A 15,757-nucleotide genomic window follows, 5' to 3' on the forward strand; every position below is an offset into this window, starting at 1 on the left:
TAAATCTCTAACAACCTCAACCTCAACACCATTTTTGCCTCAAATCCCTGCAGAGTCTCCAATTTCTCTCAGGTTACCTCTCAAGCTTTTCTCTTCTCAAGAAAAGAACTTCTTGCTGTTTAACAGAAAGTGTGAAAGAAACATAGGAGGTCTGGCAATGAGACAAGTGAAATCATGTTAGTTTCAAGATATTTGCACTATTTCTTTCTCTCCGCAGGAATGGCTTCACTAACATCCTACATAATTGTTAAAAATTGTCACAACTATGTAGCAATTAAAGCTAAAATTCGATCTTCTCTCTTAATCATTTGCAGCACCCGCAGAGGACTTTAGACCCATTTCTGTCCTTTTCCATACCCATCCTGAATCGAAAAGAGCGAAAATAACAGACCTGCTGAATTTATCCAGCACATTTTCTGGACATTTTGGGTTTCTAAATTAATTCCCTCAATGTGTCAAATGTCTTAAATGCTTGCTCACAAGGTCTTCGTATCTGCTATTTAAATAGTGCACTGTGAACACTTCAATCATCCATTTTATATGAAACAAGCACACAGTAACTGAACCGTCTTCACGCAAAAATACAAAAATGTATTTCCTTTCTCATCTTTTAAGCCCGTTTGGTTTTTTGTACCATTTAATATGAAGTCTTACAACTGCACCAGAAACCTCTGGTTAAAAAGATTCTGAAAATGTAGTCCGTAACATGAGAATTGGCAAAAGTTGTTGACACACAGAAGAAAGAAAATGTTGTGTGAGATTCAGCAAATAAAGGAACATTTCTTAGACTGTAGCTGAAAAAAATTGGTTTATTGAAACAGACTTTTTCACCATTCGACCGAGTGACTGGAGTTATACAGGGCACTTAAAGATGAGGGCAACAACATCACGAAATTAATTTTGAATGTTAAATCCTGGAGCAAGTACTGAAAATGGATTGCAATGTGAATGAGAAGAATACATTGGAACCTTGGGATTTTCTAAAGCAGTTACCTTTTACTTCCTTGGACTGCAGCGGCGTCAGTGAAAAACCCATTTGTCACCTTATAAAGCAGGATTTGAACATTGACTGTGGAAGGCCAAGTTAACTCAGTTGTTGGAACATACGCTGTTTAAGTGCAGAGTTGTGAGTATGAGCCCAACACTGGGCACCACCTGTTTATTTAGTATTTTCCCTTTGCAAATTCCCTTCCTCCAGCTATTCTTGATGACCCTTACATCCCATGAATCAGCTTAGCGAATCTCTTTTGCACCGCATTCAACGCCAGCATATCCTTTCTTAAATACGAGTAGCTAAACCAATATGGCTTCACCAACATCCAATACAGTTGTTACAAGATGTCCCGATCCTCAAAACACTAACACCTCGCAGTTAAGGCCAAAATTCCATTTACTTTCTTCATAACTTCAGCAACAGTTTAGGACTTTAGACCCATCCTTGTCCTTTTCCATACAAATCCTGAATCGAATAGTTATAATAACTACCTGCAAAATGCTATCCCACTGAAACTTCAACCACTTGCTCAACTTTGTAACCTAAAGTCAAGTCCAGGGCCTTCCCCTTCCTTGTTGGGACTTCTACTTAGTGGCTGAAAAAATGCTCTCCTGGATGTATTTTAAAAATTCTGATAAATCCTTCACATTATGACGACTCCATTAATGTTGAGGAAGTTGAAAGTCTCTGCTACCATAATCCTGCTACTTCTACACTTTCTCAAAATCTGTCTCCTTATTTATTTAAAGGGGTTTTCAAAAATGTCACCTGTCCTTATTGCTATATAGATTCCCGAAGCAAAATAACAATATTTCCTCCTCCTTTACCACCTCCACTGCCTTGCATGAAGGCCCTGTATCCTGGAATACTGAGCTGCTAACCATGTCCAAGTGACAGCAATGGCTTTATGACCCCACTAATTTGTATCCTCAAATCATCTGCCTTATTCATCTGACTCCAAGCATTAAATACCATTCACCCGTGGCAAACTCGCTTATATCTTAATTGCCCAATGACAATGCCTTCCAGACTCTCTTGTTTCTTCTCTTTTTGGCCATTATTATTTTTGAACATTCTCTGGATTTCAGCCCACTGCTAAACTTTTTACATGACCCCCAACAGTACTGGAAACCCATCCCCAGCTCCCACAAGGATGCAGTTCCCATTCCAGTTTAGGTGTAACCGCTGTGTGTAATTCTACTCTTCCTGCTGAAGGACGGATGTTGTAAAACTTCAAAAGGTTCAGAAAAGAATTGTAATGGTTATTATTGTAATAGTGTACCATTAGTACACTAAGTTTCAAGCATTTTGGGATGACTCGGTTCCCAGTTGCTCATATGAAATGTACTGACTGTCATTGAGTGAAAAATAAAAACCACAGGTTCCTCGCACTTGTTGGAGGTGAGGATAGAGGAGATAGGCTCTCCATCTCCCCTTTCAAAATAAATTAGTCTGCTTTTGAGATAAAGATCCAATGCACAGTAGTTTTAATAAAATTTATATCATTTTTTCTCCCAACAAGGTAACCAGACATGTGGTGTTTTCAAACATCATGAGAAACAAGCCCAGATAACATGACTTGAATACAGATAATACGAGCAACAAAAATTCCTACAGATTCTTGGGAACTCATTGGTGTTTAACCACAGTGGCTCAGCGGTTAGCACTGCTGCCTCACAGTGCCAGGGACCTGGATTTGATTCCACCCTTGGGCAACCGAGTGTGTGGTTGTTGGCATATTCTCCCTGTGGCTGCGTGGGTTTCCTCTAGGTGCTCTGGTTTCCTCCCACGTGCTGGTTAGTGGATTCGCCAAGCTAAATTGCCCAGAGTGTTCAGTGATGCGTACATTAGGTGGGCTACGGGGAGATGTGTCTGGGTGGGATGCTCTGAGGTTTTGTGTGGAATTCTTGGGCCGAAGGGCCTGTTTCCATACTGTAGGAATACTCCGAATTCTATGAAAACCCGTCCTAATGAACTAGGGAATCCCTTTTCACACACTGCGGGTGGATTGTCTTTACCCAGTGTGAATGTGTTGATCTACAGCAATAAAACGTTATCATTTTCAAAACCTACTCTACAGTTACGTATTTGTTATTGAGATTAATGCGAAAGGACTAATAAATTAAACGCCATTTATTTCAATGCCAGAGGCCTAACAGCTAAGGCAGAGGAACTCAGGGCAAGATTGGAAACATGAAACTGGGTTATCATTGCAATTACAGAGGCAAGGCTCAGAGGTGGACAGGGCTGCCAGCTTAATGTTCTAAGATATAGTTCCTATAGAAAGGATAGAAAGTCGAAGGGGGAGGGGGAAGCAAAGCAAGAGAGGAGGGAAAAGTGGCATTTTTGAGCAAGGATAACATTACGGCGTTACTTAGGCAGGATATATCTGAGAATACATCCAGGGAAGTTATTTGGGTGGAACTGAGAAATAAGAAAGGGATGATCACCTTATTGGGATTATACTATAGCCACCCCCATTAGTCAGCAGGAATCTGACAAATAATTTTGAAAGAAGTTATCTGGAAGAATAACAGGGTGGTGATGGAAGGGATTTTAACTTTCCAAACAGACTGGGAATTCCATGGTCTAAAAGGCTTGGATGGAGCGGAGTTTGCTGAGAGTGTAGAGGAAAATGTTTTGATTCAGTATGTGATGTACCGACTACAGAAGGTGCAAAACTTGACCTGCTGTTGGCAAATAAAGCAGGACAGGTGACTAGGGTATCAGCAGGGGAGGACTTTGGGGCCAGTGACCATAATTCTATTAGTTTTAAAATAGTGATGGAAAAGAGTAGACCGGATCTGAAAGTTAAAGCTCTATATTGGAGGAAGGCCAATTTTAATGGTATTACACAAGAGCTTTCAAAAGTTGATTGGGGCAGATGTTCGCAGGTAAAACAGAAAGTTAGAAAGTGGGAAGCCTTCAAAAAAAAGAGATAACGAGAGTTCAGGGACAGTATACTCCTGTTCGGGTGAAGGACAATGCTGGTAGGTATAGGGAATTCTGGATGACTAGAGAAATCAAGGTTTTGGTCAAGAAAAACGAGGAAGGACATGTCAGGTATAGACAGCAGAGATCGAGTGAATGCTTACAAGAGTATAATGACAATAGTATACTTAAGAGGGAAATTAGTAGGGCAAAAAGGGAACATGAGGTAACTTAGGCAAATAGTATTAAGGAAAATCCAGTGGGATTCTACAAATAGATTAAGAACAAAAAGGATAACGATGGAGAGATAGGGCCCCTTAAAAAGCAGCAATGCCTCCTATGTGTGGAATTGCAAGAAATGGGGAATATAATAAAACAAGTATTATGCATCAGTATTTACTACAGAAAAGGATATGGAAGATATGGACTGTGGGGAAATAAATAGCAACATCTTGAAAATTATCCATATTACAGAGGTAGTGATGCTTAAAACGTATAAAAGTGGATAAATTCCTGGGACCTGATCAGGTGTATCCGAGAACTCGGAGGGAAGCTAGGCAAGTGATTGCTGGGCCCCTTGCTGAGATATTTGTATCATCGATAGTCACAGGTGAGGGACCAGAAGTTGGCTAATGTGGTGCCACTATTTAAGAAAGGTGGTAAGGAAAAGCCAGGGAACTATAGGCCAGTGAGCCTGATATTAGTGGTGGGAAAGTCGTTCTAGGAATCCTGAGGGATAGTACTTGAAATATTTGGAAAGGGAAGGACTGATTAGGGATAATCAACATGGCTGTGTGTGTGGGAAATCATGTCTCACTGACTTGATTTTTTTTGATGGAGGAACAAAGAGGATTGAGTAGCGCAAAGAGGTGGATGTGTTCTATATGGATGTCACTAAGGCGTTTGACAAGGTTCCTCATAGTAGACTGATTAGCAAGGTCAGATCAGATGGAATACAGAGAGAACCAGTCATTTGGAAACAGATCTGACTTGAAGGTAGAAGACGGAGTGCTGGTGGAGGGTTGCTTTGTCGACTGGAGGCCTGTGACCAGTGGTGTGTCATTTATAAAGATGATTTGGATGTGAATGTAGGAGTTATAGTTACTAAGTACCAATCCTTGCAGCATACTGCAGGTCAAAGGCCTTTCCAAATGGCCAGCTCTCCCTGGATTCCATGTGATCTAACCTTGTTAATCAGTCGACCATGAGGAATATCGAAAACATCCACCGCTCTGCCATCAATCTTGTTTCTAACTTCTTCAAAAAAACTCAATCAAGTTAGTGAGGCATAATTTCCTATGGACAAAGCCATGTCAACTATTCCCCATTCAGTCCACGCTTTCCAAATATATGTAAATCCTATCCCTCAGAATTCCCTCCAACAACTTACCCACAACTGACATCAGGCTCACTAAAAATTTATTGTTCCCTGGTTTTATGTTACCACCTTTCTTAAACAATGGCACCAGATTAGCCAACCTCCAGTGTAACAGCTCACCTATGACTGTCAATGGTGCAAATATCTGAGCAAGGGGCCCAATCGCAAGCCTAGCTTCCCGCAAAGTTCGAGAATACACCTGAAGAGGTCCTGGGGATTTATCCACCTTTATGCTCTGTATGGCATCCAGCACCACCTCCTCTACAACATGGAACTTTTCAAGATACACATTCATTTCTCTAAGTTCTTTAGCTTTTGTATCCTTTATCACAGTAAATACTGATGTAAAATACTTTTTTGTATCTCACCCATCTCGTGCATTCCCACACATAGGCAGTCTTACTGTGCTTTTAAGAAGCATAGTAGTGTCAAAATTGGCCTCATTTAAAACTTTGACTCTTCGACCAAAGTCTATCCTTTTCCATAATTATTTTAAAACTAATAGAGATATAATCATAGGCCCCAAAATATTGTTCCCCCTGCTGACCCCTCAGTCACCTGCCCTACCTTATTTCCCAAGAGAAGATCAAGTTTTGAGCAGGGACTAATGACACCAGTACAAACAGCCCAAAGATCAAAGTTCATTCCTTGATTTAAGGGCAAAATCCTTCAAATGTGGTTGTGGTGAACTTGCTGGTGTGTTAACAGTTGGGATGATTGAGTGAATCCCTTTCCACACATAGAACAAGTGAATGGTCTGTCCCCAGAGTGAACTCGCTGGTGTCTCAGCAGGTTGGTTGAGTGAGCAAATCCCTTCCCATACTCGGAACATGTGAACAGTCTGTCCCCACTGTGAACTCGTTGGTGTTTCAGCAGGTTGCTTGACTGAGTGAATCCCAGCCCACAATCAGAGCAAATGAACAGTTTCTCCCCAGTGTGACTGCGTTGGTGCATTTCCAGCTGGGATGGGTAAATAAATCCCTTCCCACAATCCCCACATTACCACAGTCTCTCCCCAGTGTGACCGTGCTGGTGTTTGGGCATTTCAGATGAATCTTCACAGAATCTTCGACACACAGACAATACGCATTTCTCCCTGGTGTGAACAGTGCTTCTTCCTTTAATGTTCAAAATCCTGAGATAATTAGGTTACGACAAACAGATTGAGTGTCAGATCTGGATGTGGTTTTGTTTGATTTCTCTGAATGCAATCACAATTTCAAACTGAAGAAAAAAAAAAGTAGAGAGAGAGAGAGAGAAACCAGAAGAACACACACAAAGATTGTCAAACTCAGAAATTAATCTGATCAATTGTGGATGCAACACTGAGGGGCACTGCTGGATTATCAGTAAAACTGAACTGGTTCATTAAATGTCCTTCAGGGAAGGGAAACAGTCAGCGTTTGTCCAAAACTACAAAAAGAGATAGAGTTTGGACAGACATGAAGGGCAGGCATTTTATTCATCTGAAAATGAATCCAATTCCTGTTTTCTCTCCATACCCTCTGATCCTTCTGAAGGACTAAGATGCAGAAAAATACCTGAAATCTGAAATAAAAACAGAAAATGATAGAGATACTCAGCAGATCTGGCAGCATCTGAAATGGTGATAGATGCAGGAACCATTGCAATCTTGAAGAAGTGTTGAGATGATCATCCACTGCACCAAAATACAGGTTACACACCGAGTGCCAGAAAACGGGCCTAGCTTCAATAGGTGCTTGATGGCCAGCACCGCTACAATGGGGACATTGTTGAACACAATGTTACCCGAGTGTCTGACCCCATTTAGTTCCGTGTTTCTCTCCTATTCTCTTTTAGGAAACAGGCAGCAGCAAGTAGTGAAGAATGCAAATGATATTTCGGCCTTCATTGTGAGAGGATTCGAGTACAGGAAGAGGGATATCTTTCTATAAGGGCCTTGGTGAGACCACACCTGGAGTCGTGTGCACCTTTGTTCTCCTTTCCAGAGGAAGGATGGCCTGGCTACTGAATGATCGTAAAGAAGGTTCACCAGACCAATTCCTGGGATCACAGGACTGATGTATGAAAAGAGATTTGATCTTGATTAATCCTTCTTTCTTTTAATCTTTCAGCCACCGACAACATCATGAACTAATTTCAAATCCCATTTGCTGATTTGAGTCTTTTACTGCTAAAGCTATACTTTGGTTCCCATTCCCCTGTCATACGAGTTTAAATCCTCACCAGTGGAACTAGCAAAAGCATCAACAAGAATATCTGTCCCAGCTCTGCCCTGGACAATTGTTCAAGCTTGTGCATGTCCCACCTTCCCCAGAAACAAACAAACAGTCTCAATGCCTCAGGAATCCAAACCTTTTAAGTTATAGCTCCAGCCATGCACTCATCTCATCTGTCCTCTTATGCTTTTACTAGCACGTGCATTGTAGCAGCTCACACTGTTACGGGATTAGATCACAAAAGGTCCTGTGGGGGGTATAAAAGAGTCCTGTTGAGAAGGAACATTAGGGAATTTACTTGGGTTTCTGTAAACAGACAGTTCAAAACACATAAGCATTTTAACAAGAGGCAGTTTTTAAAGGCCTGGTTCAGCCACAATCACAAGTTTGTTACTTAATAAAAAGTAGAAGCAAAAGTCTGATCCTACAGCATTCTGAACTGTTTAGGTAATTGTAACCAGAAATGCAAACAACCAATTAACGTGAAAGGGTTAGCTGAATTCCTAGAGCAAATGTTTGTCAGCAATAAAAGCAGCTCACTGTATCATTATGGAAGGAAAAGCAATAAATGGTGTAAACACAACCTCGAAAAGACCAACAACATAGGAAGGGGCAAAGGAAGATTATAAAGAGAGAAGTCAGGGCTGCAGAGAGATAAAACAATTGAAATGTAGATACGGATAATTTGAATAAATTCTTACATCCAAAGATCAAGGGAAGAGTGACAAAGATAGATTACAAAATCCGAAATGAAGATATGGTTAGTGCCTTAGTTATTTGTGAAATCTGAACAAATTTTGTTTCATGGCTTGGTAAAGCTCTAAAGTGACTGAATTTCACACTCAGTGGAACTGGAATAGATGCTTTTTATTAAAACAAGAAAGTAATAATGGAAAGCGCTTAGAGTAGAAAATGAAACTTCAGTTTAAAAATCATTTACAGAATGCAAATCGTTGGGATTGTAAACTGCAGCAGCAAGTCAGAAACACTGTTTGATCTTTTAAGCTGAAGTAAGAGAGGGATTTTTCCACAATTTGTCAACTGTATTACAAATTGTAGTCACTTTATATCAGAGTTGAGTTTAAAAGACTTAATCACAATTCCTAACAATCCACACTACAGTTAGTAGAGAATTTGGAAAAGTTCTTAGTGATAAGATACCATTTTGGTTTTTGGCAAAAAAATGTGGTGCAGCTGGCAAATGTCTGAGGAGGAATATAACTGTCAAAAGCATTGTAAGGTCCCAAAGACAGACGAAGTAGTTTTCGAGCTAACCTCAGGAGATTATAGAAGGGTTTAGGACTGAACATAGTGTTGTCCACGATTGTTTGAACATACGACATAGAACATTACAGCACAGTACAGGCCCTTCGGCCCTTGATGTTGTGCCGACCTGTCATACCGATCTCAAGCCCGTCTAACCTACACTATTCCATGTACGTCCATATGCTTGTCCAATGACACCCTAAATGTACCTAAAGTTGGCAAATCTACTACCGTTGCAGGCAAAGCGTTCCATTCCCTAACTACTCTCTGAGTAAAGAAACTACCTCTGGCATCTGTCCTATATCTTTCACCCCTCAATTTAAAGCTATGCCCCCTCGTACTCGCCGTCACCATCCTAGGAAAATGGTTTGCTTACTGGATTGGGTATATTGATTTGGGGTGTGTGGCTAACAATGACAACAATATTGCATGTAAATAACACCTAGCGAATGGAATAAAAATATCACAATCAGCCAGGGAAAGTTTGAGTGTCACTGTCCACTCTTCCAATCTGAGCTGTATTTAAGAGGGGAATTAGGCCTCATGTGAAAGCCAGGTTTGGAGTGGACTCTGGCCTCTCCCACACATGCGGTAACAGAGCTCTGAATAAAGGTCACTTGTACAACTGAACACAACACAAACTTCTCCCGACAACAATGTGGCACTGGGTGTAAGCTTGACAATACTACATTTGAGATCTCGTATTTTAGTGTATCTCTTAACTTCCTATCTTCAGCTTTCAGGTCCTCCTCCCTTGGTTTTCCTATGTCACTGGTACAATCGGATGTTCACCCTCCCACTCCAGAATGTCCTGAAGCTGCTCCGTGTCATCGCTAATCCTGGCACCAGGGAGGCAACATACCATCCTGGATTCATGTCTCTCTCTATCCCTTACTATTGAATCCCCTGTCTCTACAGTCATATTTATCGTTTCCCTCCCCTTCTATGCAGCGGAGTTACTCCGAGTGCCATGAACCCGACTGATGCTGCTTCCCGAGTGGCCACCCCAACATCCCCCACCTCTCTCCCCCACCCCCGACCCCCCAACTGAACAGTACCCAAAACAGTATATCTATTTGAGGGAGATGACTCCAGCACTTCCTTTCTGAGCCTTTTACTTGTCTGATAGTCACCCATTCCCTTGCTGTCTGTGTAATCTTCACCTGCTGCGTGACCAGTCTGTTGAGAATGCGACCACAACCTTCTCAGTTACCATGGATGCTCCATACTGACTGCACCCACAGCTCAAGCTCTGAAAAGCAGTTAACCAGTAGCTGCAGATGGACACACTTCCTGCACAAATAGCCAATAGGGACACTGGTAATGTCCCAGAGTTTAATGCGGAAAACTGTGAGGTGATTCACATTGGAAGGAGTAACAGGAATACAGAGTACTGGGCTAATGGTAAGATTCTTGATAGTGTGGATGAGCAAAGAGATCTCGGTGTCCATGTACATAGATCCCTGAAAGTTTCCACAAGTTGATAGGGTTGTTAAGAAGGTGTACAATGTGTTTGTTTTTACTGATAGAGGGATTGCGTTTCAGAACCATGAGGTCATATTGCAGCGGTACGAAACTCTGGTGCGGCCGCACTCGGAGTTCTGGTCACCGCATTGCACGAAGGATGTGCAAGCATTGGAAAGGGTGCACAGGAGATTTACCAGAATGTTGCCTGGTATCGAGGGAAGGTCTTATGAGGAAAGGTTGAGGGACTTTAGGCTGTTTTCGTCAGAGAGAAGAAGGTTCAGAGGTGACCTAATAGAGACATACAAGATGATATGAGGATTAGATAGGGTGGACACTGAGGTCCTTTTTCCTCAGATGGAGCTGGCTAGCACGAGGGGATATAGCTTTAGATTGACGGGTCATAGATATCGGACAGATGTCAGAGGTAGGTTCTTTACTCAGGGTAATAAGGGCGTGCAATGCCCTGCCTGCAACAGTAGTAGACTCGCCAAGTTTAAGGGCATTTAAGTGGTCTTTGGATAAACATATGGATGATAATGGAATAGTGTGGGTTAAATGGGCTTCAGTGTGGTTTCACAGGTCGACACAACATCAAGAGCCTATGTTCTATTGTGCAAGAGGAGCACATCACAGGTGTGATGTCTTCTGTTTTGACTTCTCTCCAGATTAAGCCAGTTTCTGCCTTAAAAAGAATTTAATTAAGCTAGGTCCTCCCCCTTCATTTCAAACATTACTATTATAAACCTAAAGCCCCTAACTTTATTTAAGCTAATATATACTTTAAAAACTGTAAGAAAATTCTTTACAGTATCAAATATCAATTGGCTGTTTCCATTAGGACTGAGAGACTTTCTGAACTGCCCAAACTGAGACTGAGCATCACACTCAATCTTTCAGTTTCACTTTCTGTTTCACCCAACTCCAAAGCACTCTCATTTAGCCAAGCAGCACTCACAGTGCAGCCTTTTCATTTTCATTGTATGCTCACACCCACTCTGATCTCAGCCTCCCATACTGTTTCAATGCAGCTCAATGGAAGCTCAGGGAACAGCATCTTCACGTTAAATGCAGTAATTTATAAACCTCAGGAATCAACACAGACTTCAGCAGTTTCAGGATCAATGGAGTTGTCAGGAAATGGAAGATTCCACCTGGAGGGGTGCTGGAATTTGTGCCCATCAGGAATTTTAAAAGGAAGTTTGCAGGTATTCAAGAATGAAAAATGTATAGACTAAAATCATGAAGTGGGCGATTGGGACTAAATATGACAGTTCTTTCAAAGAGACGAGGTGTTGTTTGGACAAATCTACCCCTCTCAGGCCAATATCTCCTTTCTCAGCTGCAGGGTATAGAACTGAACACTTATCCCAGAGGTGATCAAACCAAAAATTTGAATATCCTGCTTTCAAGTTACAAACTTACCAGGAGTATTCTCCCATGCATAGAATGGTTAAACCTCTTTCCTTTCACTGTTAAGTGTCAATGATACTCAGATCCTGATCACTCCGCTTAATGGAGAACTTGCATTGGGATCCTGGTTTGCAAATTATTCTCAATAAATATCCTGTAAAGCAAATCCACAAGAGACAAATAACGGTCAGGCCTGGACAGAAATCCAGAAAACACAAGATTGTCTGGAAAAGGCAAACATTTCTCTTGGTTTCTGTTAGTTATGTATAAATCCTCCTCTTAAAAGCACCCTGCTCCCCCACACAGAAAGATGCAGAGGTAAAATACACCCATTATTACAGACTGAGGAAGTCAGACATTAATAAATTTGACGAGGGAGCACAAGGGGACTCAGAGCACTTTCAGTGATTTGATCCCAATCATATGAATACTGGGCAAACGGATATGCTTTAATAGATCATAATATTTAAAGCAGGACTTCCTACAGTGAGAGTGCAACAGGTAACATGAAGTTCTAAGCAAGGATTAGCGGATCCGAAACGTTATTTTTTTTCCTTTCACAGATGCTACCAAACCTACTGAGCTTTTCCAGCAACTTTGTTTTTGAACATGCAGTTCTGAACACGTTTTCGGCATTTCTCCTCCATTAAATATCTAACGGATAACTTGCAGCAATTTATACTGCCTGAAGCCAGTACTCCGCCAGCGTCAAAGGTCCTTCCCAGGAAATACACGCCGTGTCTCACAGTCTGGGAAAGAAGTCCAGAAAAACAAAAACAAAAACAAACATTTCTCTTGTCTTAATCTCCCCTCCCAAGCAAGAAAGGCTGCGCTTGCGTTCCACTGCAGGTTGCCACCTATAAATATGGCGATCCGGCATGAGTCCCGAAGATCACTGCCCCTAATAAAGATGGTGGCAATTACCTCTGCCTATCGCAGCCTCAGGTCCGTAGCAGTTTTTCCGTTTGCTGCAAAACACGGGACCGGCATGTTAAAATTTGTTTTCTGACATGCATCAACGGCTAATAAAGCCTCTCAGTCAATACCGAAAGTATTTCCCTCCCGTTTTTTTGCAGCTTTCCTTTTTATCCCGTGTACTGTACCTTCCGAAAGCAGCTAACCCTCATTCGCAGAGATATTGCGCCCGCGGACAGAGGCGATCACATGATTTTCACACAGACAAACATCTCACTCGCTCTGATTGGCTGGAGGGTAGGCCGCTTCCATTGGCCCCGCCCCGTGCTCCGATTGAACCAAAGCTGACATCGCTCACAGGGAGATAGCAATAGCTGCAGGTGTTGGAGTCACAGATGACACAGTGTGGAGCTGGAGGGACACTGCGAGCCAGGCACCATCAGAGGAGCAGGAAAGTTGATGGTTCAGGACCCTTCTTCAGAAATGGGGGAGGGGACGGGAACTGAAACATAAACAGAGTGGGGGCTGGGGAAGGTAGGTGGGAAGGTGATAGGTGAGTGCAGGTCGTCAGTGGTGAAGATTTTTCCTGCTGTTCATTAGCTCTGTGAGTGATGGTGAGGGTTCATCCCGAGATGGGTAAAAAAAGGGCCATTCCTGATTCTCCTAATGTACGGCAAAACAGCTTGTATTTTATGGAAACTTTTACTCTGTCATTTTCCTCGATGTTTTGGCTGTTTCAGAGACTTGGATAGAGCAGGGTCAGGAATGGATGTTGCAAGTTCCAGGGTTTAGATCTTTCATTAAGGTCAGGGAAGATGGTAAAAGAGGGTGAGGTGTGGCTTTGTTAGCCAAGGACAGTACAACGGTGGCTGAAAGAACTTTTGATGAGGTGGTATGGGCTGAGAGCAGAAACAGGAGAGGAGAGGTCGCACTGCTGGGAGTTTTTTATAGGCCCCTGCAAAGTTCCAGGGATGTGGAAGAGTGGATTGGCAAAATGATTCTGGGCAGGAGTGAAAAGAACAGGGTGGTCATTATGGCAGCTATTAACTTCCCTAACATTGAATGGAAATGCTATAACTCTAGTATGTCGGATGCATCAGTTTTTGTCCAATGTGTGCAGGAGGGTTTCCTGACTCGGTATGTCGAAGGGCCGACGAGAGGGGAGGCCACACTGGATCTGGTACTTGGTAATGAACCAGGCCAGGTGTTTGATTTAGTGGTAGGTGAGCACTTTGGACAGAGTGACCATAATTTGGTTATGTTTACTGTAGCAATGGAAAGGGTTAGGAATATGCCACAGGGCAAGAGTTATAGATGGGGGAAGGGCAATTATAATGTGATTAGGCAAGATTTAGGAGGCATAGAATGGGTTAGCAAAATGCAAGGGATGGGGACAATCAAAATGTGGAGCTGGTTTATGGAACAGATATTGCTGTCCTTAATAAGTATGTCCCTGTCAGGCAGGGAGGGAGCGATAAGGTAAGGGAACTGTGGTTTACAAAAGAAATTGTATCTCTTGTTAAGCAGAAGAGGGAGGCATATGTGACGATGAGACAAGATGATTCAGATGAGGCGATGGAGAGTTACAGATGAGCTAGTAAGGATTTAAAGAGAGAGTTAAGAAGAGCAAGGAAGGGACATGAGCAGACATTGGCAGGTAGAATAAAGGAGAACCCTAAAGCGTTCTATAGGTATGTGAAGAATAATACGATGTCTCGGGTAGGAATAGGGCCAGTCAAAGACAGAAGTGGGAAGTTGTGTGTGGACCCTGTGGAGATTGGAGAGGTGCTAAATGCTTATTTCTCATCTGTTTTCACTGAGGAACAGGAGAATATTGTAGAGGAGGTGACTGAGTTACGGGCTACTAGAATTGAAAGGATTAAGGTTAGTAAGGAGGAGGTGTGATCAATTCTAGAAGGTGTGAAGTTCGTAAATCCCCTGGGCCAGATGGGATTTTTCCGAGGATTGTCTGGGAAGCCAGATAGGAGGTGGCAGAGTCTTTGGCCTTGATCTTTGAGTCCTCATTATCTACAGGTTCAGTACCAGAGGTCTGGAGGATTGCAAATGTTGTGCCCTTGTTCAAGAAGGGCAGTGGGGCTGACCCAGGTAATTATAGACGTGTGAGCCTTACATCTGTTGTAGGAAACATTTTGGGAAGGATTATAAGAGATAGGATTTATTATCATCTAGCAAGCAACAATTTGATTGGAGATAGTCAGCATGGATTCGTCAAGGGCAGGTTGTGACTCCCAAAACTCATTGAGTTTTTTGAGAAGGTGACCAAGCATGTGGCTGAGGGAAGGGCAGTTGACGTGGTGTACATGGACTTCAGTAAAGCCTTTGATAAGGTTCCACATGGTAGGCTATTGAAGAGAATACAGAGACACGGGATTGAGGGAGAATTAGCAGTTTGGATTAGAAACTGGCGTTCCGTAAGAAGGCAACGAGTGGTGGTTGATGGAAAATATTCAGCCTGGAGTCCAGTTACTAGTGGTGTGCCTCAAGGATTTGTTTTGGGACCACTGCTGTTTGTCATTTTTATAGATGACTTGGACGCAGGCATAGGTGGATGGGTTAGTAAATTTGCAGATGACACTAAAGTCAGTGGAGTGGTGGACAGTGTGGAAGAATGTTGCAGGTTGCAGGGAGACTTGGATAAACTGCAGAATTGGGCTGGAAGGTGGCAAATGGAGTTTAATATGGATTAAATGTGAGGTGATTCACTTTGGCAAGAATAATAGGAAGGCAGAATACCGGGTCAATGGAAAGATTCTTGGTAGTGTGGCTGTGCAGAAGGATCTTGGTGCCCATGTACTAAGATCCCTGAAAGTTGCCACCCAGGTTGATAGTGCTGTTAAGAAGGCTTACGGTGTGTTAGGTTTTATTGGTAGAGGGACTGAGGTCCGGAGCCATGATGTCATGCTGCAACTGTAGAAAATGCTAGTGTGGCCTCGTTTTGAATATTGCGTGCAATTCTGGTCGCCCCATTACAGGAAGAATGTGGAAGCATTGGAAAAGGTGCAGAGGAGATTTACCAGGATGTTGCCTGGTCTGGAGCGTAGGCCCTATGAAGAAAGGCTGAGGGACTTGGGTCTGTTCTCTCATTGGAGAGAAGGAGGCTAAGAGGGGATTTAATAGAGACATACAAGATGTTCAGAGGATTAAATAGGGTGGACAGTGAGAGCCTTTTTCCAA

The 15,757-nt window shown here is 42.5% G+C and overlaps 1 long non-coding RNA gene across 4 annotated transcripts; it reads right to left on the reverse strand.

The window, feature by feature from the left end:
• Positions 1-793: 793 nt before the first annotated feature.
• LOC132209357 (uncharacterized) lies at positions 794-12,864 on the reverse strand. 4 transcript variants are annotated; one of them, XR_009445449.1, is made up of 4 exons: positions 12,751-12,857; positions 12,227-12,615; positions 11,660-11,801; positions 794-7,751 (listed from the first exon to the last, which is right to left on the reverse strand). It is a non-coding gene; the product is annotated as an uncharacterized LOC132209357 (long non-coding RNA). The 4 variants fall into 4 exon arrangements; XR_009445450.1 differs by having other exon boundaries at positions 12,572-12,615; positions 12,751-12,855; XR_009445447.1 differs by having other exon boundaries at positions 11,660-12,615; positions 12,751-12,864.
• Positions 12,865-15,757: the final 2,893 nt, after the last annotated feature.

Source organism: Stegostoma tigrinum, unplaced genomic scaffold (assembly GCF_030684315.1).
Source record: "Stegostoma tigrinum isolate sSteTig4 unplaced genomic scaffold, sSteTig4.hap1 scaffold_89, whole genome shotgun sequence".
In the NCBI taxonomy this organism is placed as follows: domain Eukaryota; kingdom Metazoa; phylum Chordata; class Chondrichthyes; order Orectolobiformes; family Stegostomatidae; genus Stegostoma; species Stegostoma tigrinum.